We start from the raw sequence: 9063 nt of genomic DNA on the forward strand, positions 1-9063 counted from the left end.
CTTTGCTCTGTCCACGCTGAGGAATGGCACGCTGGTGTCTGGAGGGAAAGACCGCAGGTTGTCTCGTGGGACAGCTACCACCAGATACAAACAGTGGAGGTGAAAAGAAATTTGGCAGAAATCACGAAAATGAAATTATTCCTAGGCTTCTTTTGTGAAAAATAAGTCTATAAATCACACATAATTTAAATGGTGAACTGCACAGGCCTGAGTCATACTTTGAAAAATTATTTATTTACAAGAATGCATGGGTGAGCTCTACAGCATCTTAATGATCTGATCTGCTGTTACCACATTCTGTTAATATGTTTTAATAAAATGTTTTTAAAGTAGGTTGCTTATATTAGCGAGAAATTGCAGTCCCGGCCGAGGTGGCAGACTATGCATTCAGAATACTGCACCATATCATAAATATTAGAGAGGATGAGATGGGTTTGTCCCTCAATGAGATTCATGGATATTCATAGTGATGAGAATTATGTATCGCTCATGTCTTATTTGCTCTAATGAGACTACTTTATGCAGTAAAAAAGTAACTGGTGTTTACTTGGTGGCAAATCCAGGATTCCAGGTTTATCAGTGGTTCTCAGAGTGGGAACTGGGGGCCCCCAGGGGTCCTTAAGGGGGTTCTAAGAGGTCCCCAGCAAAAAGGGTAAACATGTCTTTTCACAATAATTCTATCCATAACACAAAGACAGAATGTATGACTATTGGTTTTGGCTTTCATAGACTTTTCTCTAATAAAACATAAAGCAAAAATTCTATCAGATGGGGGTCTATGATCTAATTTGTGTCAGTTAGGGGTCTTTCATGTGAAAAAGTCTTGAGAACCAGCGGTATACATCATTATTTTCTCCACAGGTGCCTGAATTGTTTGGTCCCATCCGGACCATAGCAGAGGGCAGGGGGGAGACTGTGCTCATCGGGACCACCAAGCACTTTGTTTTGCAAGGCAGTTTGGATGGAGAATTCATGCCTATTACACAGGTAGATGCAGCCGTCTAGCACACTATTTCTACATTTGTAGTATGACGTTTGGCTGCAACTAACAACTATTTTTAATATCGATTAATCTACCAGTTATGTACTATTAATCCATTAATTGTTTGGTCTGTCAAATGTAGAAAATAAGGTCCATCACACTTAGAGTCCAAGGTGAAGTTTTCAAATGTCTTGTTTTGTTTGACCAACAATTTACAACCCAAAAACATTTACAAAGAAAAGCAGCACATCCTCAATAACCAGAAAATTTGTTATTTGTCATTTTTGCTTAAAATAATAAATCGATTATCAAAATAGTTGCATGTTAATTTTCAGCCAACCAATTAATCGTTAATTGTTGCAGCTCTAGAATGATGTTGAGAGCTGGACAAAGTAAAACTTACATTTGAAAGCCTGTGATGCTGTAGCAGATGAAGAAATCTCTCCTCTTCTCTACAGGGTCACACGGATGAGTTGTGGGGTCTGGCTGTCCACCCCTCAAAGCCCCAGTTCCTCACCTGTGGCTATGACAGGCAGGTCTGCATGTGGGATTCCAGTACCCATCAGCTCATCTGGACGAAGAGTATGGATGTAAGTTTAAGTCAACACTGCCCCCAGGGGTCAGTAATGGGAATTGCATAGCACACAACAGATGATGAACCAGCAAATATTTTTTCTGTTCTGATGTCCTTGAGAAACAGCAGGAACTGCACATTTAGCAACTAAAATGTACATATTTACCGGAAACAACCAGAGTCATATGACTTGAAAATCTGCAACATACAAACTGCCCGTGTCTGATATGATGAAAAAATTCAATTACCTCATTTAAAATTCTTAAAATTACATATATTTCTCCCCCCTCAAAGTCCATTTTAAGTGTATGTCCACATCCCAATTGTATAAGTTGCATATTGAACCATGATTAGTTTCCAGATTAGTTGGGATGTCACAGAATCATGCTTGCTCATGCACCTGTTAAACTGAGATGCACAGTGAAACTCAAAACATCCGAATCAAGTAACAATGAGCACAACACATTTTGTAGGACTTTAAATATACTCTTCTTCCTGGTTTTGACAGGATGCTGCCCAATCAGCAGGCTTCCACCCGTCTGGAGCTGTGGTTGCCATAGGAACCCAAACTGGCAGGTAGGAAATCCCATCACCAAAAAAACTTAGCCTTTATCTGACTGCTTCAGCTAATAAAAATATAAGAACACAGTCATTTGCACTAGAGCACATTTTTATTATTTTTAAATTAATTAAAAAACATATTGCCATTGATTCTGCAGGTGGCTGGTACTCGACACTGACTCCAAGGATCTTGTCACAATGCACACAGATGGGAATGAACAGCTGTCTGTTATGAGCTATGGGCCCGGTACGGTTATAACTGCTGACATGTGTCTCCCTTGAGTGTGGTTTTTACTGTCTGTTTACCCTTGTTGTTATTTTGACATTTAAAGCAAAGTATGCATTGATGTCAAGGAAAACTATTAAATGTCAAATTATGATTTCAGGTTTAAAGATGTCTGTGAAGATTCCCAGTCATCCAGGTCATAGTTGTCCATGGTGGGTTAAAATCAAGGCTAACTGGACTTGTTTGTAAATACTCCAAGACGTTTTGCCTCTTGTTAAAAAGGCTTCTTCAGTTCTGAATGACAAGCTGGGAATCAGCTATTTAACCTCTGTGGGGATTTCAAGGTGACGGATACCACTTGGTTCATTAGTGCTCCTGGCTATTGTAACGACTGTCATTATGGTCGTTAGAGTCACATGAGGCCAAGTCTGAGCAGTATCCATAACCTTGATAATGAGCCCGCAGAGGTTAAATAGCTAGGACTTTCTGCCAGTCAGCCAGAACTGAAGAAGCCTCTTGGACAAGAGGCAAAACGTCTCAGAGAATCTTCACCAAGTCCAGTTGCCCTTGATTTTAACCCAGCTAGGATAGGTTTGAAAGAGTAATATTTCTAAAAACATTACATTACAAACAATAATTAAATGAAATTAATTTATTATTAACTAAAATTACTCCTGTACCAAAACCTCGGGATGCCTTGAAACAAATGTAATGCTTGTACAAAGCTTTTTACAAAGCATTTAATCTCCCACTTACATCACACCACACTGACACCTGGGGAGGATATACTGTAAAGAGTGTAGAAATTTGTTTCAGCCATATTTGAAAAAATAATCAAGACTGTTACAACTTTAATTGAACCTTAATCCATACATGCCAATAATCCATATCCCTCCAAATACTGTTCAACCAACCAACACAGTCTACTTTATTAAAGTAACATCTGCAAACATCTGCTTTTTATTTTCTTTTACTACCAATAATCTTCCTGTTTTCTTCTCTTTTATTTAGATGGTAACTTCCTGGCCATCGGTTCCCATGACAACTACATCTATGTCTACGCTGTGGCAGAAAATGGGAGGAAGTACAGTCGAGTTGGGAAGTGCTCGGTGAGCACTTGTATTTATAATCCCCCCTTCATCCACAGCTCCTTTTATTTTTAGTTCCTCCCAGCATCATCTTTATATTTAGTTCCCTCCTCAACTCTATATTTGGGCCTCCACTCTGTACACTCTGTCCTTACGGTGTGTTCCTAAAGAAGCTGTAAAATTACAAATGACAACAAGCTGAGTCATACAGCGCATGTCCACGTAAACAGAATTACTGAATGTTGCCATATCAAATAATTTTTAGGAGCATATCTGGTGTTTGGATAATCATACTACCTCTAGTCCAGAAATAGGATAAGGAGTTAGGTAAGTATCTGTAAAAATAAATAATTTGATGTGGTCCTTTTGTATCTTAACTCAGGGACACTCTAGTTTCATCACCCATCTGGACTGGTCAGTGGACTCCCAGTACCTGGTATCAAATTCAGGGGACTATGAGATACTGTATTGTAAGTATGATCACTGTCAGCCTCTCACAGCCTTTGCTATTTTGATATTTTTATGATTGTGTCACATTACAGATGAAATATTTGAAGTGTGTGGGAAATTCCCACATCAGTTGATTCCTTTATCTTTCTCATTTAAAGAGCACCTGCTCAGTATCTTATCAGCAGCACTTAGAGGAAACTGAGCATGTGCATAACTAATGCATGACTCATGATAATTTAATGCATTAAATAATGCAAAATTTATCATTAATTGCTGTTGCTTACCATTAGGAAAAGATCAAGTCTTAGTTTCTGTAGTTCTCCTTAAAAGTAAATATTAATGATTTAATAAGAAACAATCAGATTAAAGATTTGAAGAAAAAAAATGTTTAGTTTAAAGGTACAATGTGCAAGATATGGCCAGAGTTTACACTCAAAAAATGAACTAACATTATCAACAGAATGTGAGTTAGCAACAGACTTAATGTCAAAGACAGATATACAGGATATATCCCATTGTGTTGCAGAGATATCTACTAAAGTTAGCATGCTAATGAGCTATCCCTGGCCCGTCCTGTGTTGTAATACCACTTGTGCCTCAAGAGGCGATATCTACTATATAGTACTAGTATTATTGATCAGGCCTCCCACCGTAGTTTCTGCTGGGAGATGTGTGCGTGCGGCAAGTTTGCTATGTTACACAAGTACGTCTTCGTCATCCACAGTCAGATTCCTGGCCGAAGCCTTGGTAAATCACCTCAGTACTGTATTCCCTGTTGTCAAACTGGCTCCGTGTTCACTGGGAGGCTGCTGAGCCCGGTTGCTTTGCCCGCTCGCCCTGCAAAGTTCTGCTGCCAACGGCAGTTAGCAGCAGTTATGACTTGATATCTGATAAGCTGCCCAATATTTATGGAGTTTGAATCCAACAAGGGGAGAGTAGTCTCCCTGAAGAACCCTAAAAAAAAGTATGGGTGTGGTTTGATCAGACCCACCTACTGTGATCACATTTTAATTCAAACATTGATAAATTCTGATTTGCACAGAAATGTGTGACTTTACCTTTTTCCAACTGAGCCCCCACCCACTTAAGATCATCAAGAACACATTTATAGTAAATGTGAAAAAAAAAACTGTGGTAACTTTGGCAGTAATGAATGTGTTGATGTAGGATCCCATCACTGGCAGTAAAAAGCTGATTAACTGATTAACTTCATACATTATTTTTGTGTTTTGTAGCACAATAAGGTATACAAACATTGGCAAGTAACAGTACTCATGATACAAAGTTATGTGTATTTGGTTTGTGTATTTTCACAGGGATCCCATCAGTGTGTAAGCAGGTGGTCAGTGTGGAGACCACCAGAGATATCGAGTGGGCCACCTACACCTGCCCTCTGGGCTTCCAAGTCTTCGGTAAGTGAAGGCTCCTCGTGTCTCCCTCTTCAGCTGTGTTTTGTGTTTTAATGTCCATTCAATAGACGTCTCCACTGCCCTCCGCTCCTCAGGCTTGTGGCCCGACGGCTCAGACGGCACTGACATCAACGCTGTCTGCAGGACCAATGATAAGAGCCTCCTAGTTACTGGAGACGACTTTGGGAAGGTCCATCTATTCTCATACCCCTGTTCACAGTTCAGGGTAAGATACTGTGTACTGCCACAATATACATCTTATCACTGTAACAAGGTGATTAAGCTCTTGTAAAAGGCAAAAGGATGTCAAAGATAGTTTTTTACTTTTTCTTTTCAGGCTCCCAGCCATGTTTATGGCGGCCACAGCAGTCACGTAACCAATGTAAACTTCCTGCATGACGATAGCTACCTGGTGTCGACAGGAGGGAAGGACATGAGCGTGATGCAGTGGAGGATAGTCTGAGGGAGCCGACACAGACAGATACTCACGGTTTCTTACTGCTGCTGGAGCAAACTGAACTGAACTGCACCAAACGTAACCGAACCAAACTTAAATTAACTCAGATGCTTAAAAAAAAAGGCGGATCCACCTGAACTGAAGTGAATTGACAGAAGAGGAACCAGAGGTTTCCTCCCTGATCTGTTCTCACATCCCAAAAGAGATGAACTGTTTGGAGGTGTAATGTGAGGTTGCTTGAAATACAAAAAATCTTGAATATTTCTAATTTTTCTTTACTCACACTACATGTAAAAAGAATCTCCTCTCTCTCACGTACTGTAGCCTACCCACCAATGATACAAACTCAAACGGATCAAATCCACCTAAACAGAACCAAAGGCTCTGACTTTCTGACTGCATATGTACAGTTTGGCTTTCACTGTTCTTGTTTTGTGCACAGATGATAAACTGAAGAGGTTTATTTCGCTGCCTGTCAGAATCGTTCCACTGAATATTGTCTCGCTGGAGAAGAGCATTGGAACAAAAACTGTGTACGGAAAGAAAGAACGTAATGATTTTTAAAATTGTTAAACTTTCTTTTATTTGGTATTTAACAACTCAGGAAAGCACTAGTGAAGCAGGACTCTTCGCTGTCATTAACATTGACTTATCAGAGAAAAGCCCTAAACACATCTCACTAAAACATGCAGAGAAGCATCAAGCACGGTTAATATCAGATTAAGCTGTTGTCCAATCATTGTTGATTTATTTACATTGACTAATAGTGTATGAAAATGACATATACAGTCTAGGCAAATGCTAATTAAATGCAGCAAGGACAATACTGTCGATGTCAGAAACTGTGATCATTTGGGGGAATAATTTTAAGGCGATGAAAAATTACATTATCTGGATTCAGAGTTAGGATTTAAACCATTTTCCACAACATTATCTTAACATGTTTTTGTGCTTCCTGGTCTTAAAAAAGGCTCCTTTTCTATTTTTATTTATCATGAGTCAACTCTCTCACTGACAAGTTCCTTTGAGTTTTTCCTACAATAAATCCCTGTCTATTCCCAAATGTGTAAATATACAGAAAGGCTTGAAACAGATATGAGCAAAATGAGTTGTTGTATCTGTCCTTTGCCTCGAGATTCAAGGAAAATGAAAATCAAGCATGTGTTGGGTTTTTTCAGTGATGATGATGACTTTTCAAATCTATATCTATCTGCATTTTATTGCACCGGGATCGGTTTAGGAAGGATAAGTGTGAGACCATTACACTGTAACTGTTTACGTCTGACATGCTCCTCAGTCACTGATGAGATATTGAACAGAACTGATTGAACTTTCTTGAGGTGATTTTTTTTTACTATAATGCACTGCTTCAGCCTGATAAATATAACAACAGGTCTCCAAGGTGGGTTAAATCCTGGAATTGGTTAAAGATACTTGAAATTGAGAGGTGAAACATCTTCAAGGATCTTCAACCAAGTCCAGTTGCCACTGATTTTAACCCACCTTAGAGAACTATGACCTGGATAACTGAGAATCTTCAAGGACATACAGCAGGTCTATTTACCTGCACAATGGAATAAGCAAATCACAATTTAGCACTTACTGGAGCTTTTCTTGAACCAATAATGTCTGCTTTCAGCCTTGCAAGCTGTGTCCTGTCCATACACCCACTGTGCGGTGTGTAGCACGTCACACTTGTCATCTTATGGTTATTACACGTGTTCACGAATAAACAAGATGTCTTTGATTGAGGAATCAGCAGATTTTAGTATGACCATGAACTGCCACTTATACGAGGCATACTGGTATTATTTTGAATTTCTACTGGTTGATTGTTGGCGCTGTCTTATCAGGAAAACTACTGAATCTCCAGCAGTGATATAAAGTCACCACTCTACAGAGTGAATGTAACATGATTTGTCTTACCACTAAACTCTTGGGGCTACAGAATACCATTGAACATTTAACATTTGTCTGAAAGTAAATGCAACATGAAATTCCTATGAGGCTGTGTCTTATGTCCACTTTATGAAATCTTCTTTATTTTGAGAGCATGATCCAGCAAAAGCCAGTGTTATGTGTAAATATAATGCACTTTTATACTCTTGACTCTTTTTAAAAATTAGCATAAAGCATACTAACATAAAAATTATTTAATGGGCATGTTAAAGATACTACAGCAGAGGACCAAACTTAAAACGTCTACAGACCACCATTATAGGCATACTGGTAAGCTCGGGGTGGGGTAGGTAGGTGGTGTTAGTGGGCTGCATGTGTGCGTCTTCGCCGCAGGTGGGCAGCGTTGAGCCGGTCTGCCCCCCCACCTCTCCCTTCGAAAAGCAGTATTAGCATTTTCCCCGAAATCTCTCCACCTCACCAAAACGCTCCGAATGGGAAGAAAATATGGCATGAGGGAGGCGGCGGCTGACGACCACCATTCACCGTCTTCTACCGAGTACAAACCCCGGCAGAACATGGACTTAAGGATAGGCGGCAGCGCGCGTGGAGAGCAGAGACAACGGAGCACAAAGCGGATGGGAGAAAACGCTTAGCGTTTCTGCAACACGACTCATCATCAGCCTGTAATATCGCTACAGACGCACAAGGGACGCAAGGTGGGAGCTGATTAAAGCCTCCCAGACTGTGTATACAGAAAAAATAAGCGGACTTTTGGTCCTATTCGTCAGCCTCATCAGTGCCATCATCTCGGGCTGAATAAAAGACCAGAATGAGGTAAGCGGCGGCCAGCACCATGCGCTCTGTTTGACGCGTCATGACAGATGCGCAACGACTCTCAGCCCTCTGCCCCCAGCTTAAATCTGTATTTTATCTTATAATACATCAGCCAGTAATGTAGTGAAGAATCTTAGACATCCTATGGCTCATTTTCCTCCTTGTAGAGACAGCGTTATGAGCATCCAGGGGCCCACCCACCGGGCCTCAGCTCCATATAGGCGTCCTTTACAATTCGCTCTACAGCCGTAATACACTGGGCGAATCATTCATATCAGTTCCCAATGTATTAGCCTTCTATTGTCACGGCCGGACCCACCCAGTGTTTTGGGTGCAGGTTTTAGACCAGGCTAATGTTGTCATGGAAACAACAGCATCATGTATTTCTCCACATAAGGCCTACATGGCACCGGGTGAAACTAAAACGCTATGTTACGTTGAACATGGCCAGTGTCCGTGTCTGCGGGGGGGCATACAACCATAGCAGCAGGAGGAGGGTGTTTATTCTGGTGGTTGCCAGGCAGGTTTACAGACCCCCACCCCTCCTCCTGACACAGACACCACACACCTATATAAGCCTACT

General features: G+C 40.6%; 1 pseudogene; it reads left to right on the forward strand.

Annotated features, from left to right (window-relative positions):
- Positions 1-4: 4 nt before the first annotated feature.
- On the forward strand, positions 5-7748 carry LOC119903300 (annotated as a pseudogene).
- Positions 7749-9063: the final 1315 nt, after the last annotated feature.

Source organism: Micropterus salmoides, unplaced genomic scaffold (genome assembly GCF_014851395.1).
Source record: "Micropterus salmoides isolate LMB-PRFRI ecotype aquatic unplaced genomic scaffold, ASM1485139v1 Ms_hic_scaffold_1458, whole genome shotgun sequence".
In the NCBI taxonomy this organism is placed as follows: Eukaryota; Metazoa; Chordata; class Actinopteri; order Centrarchiformes; family Centrarchidae; genus Micropterus; species Micropterus salmoides.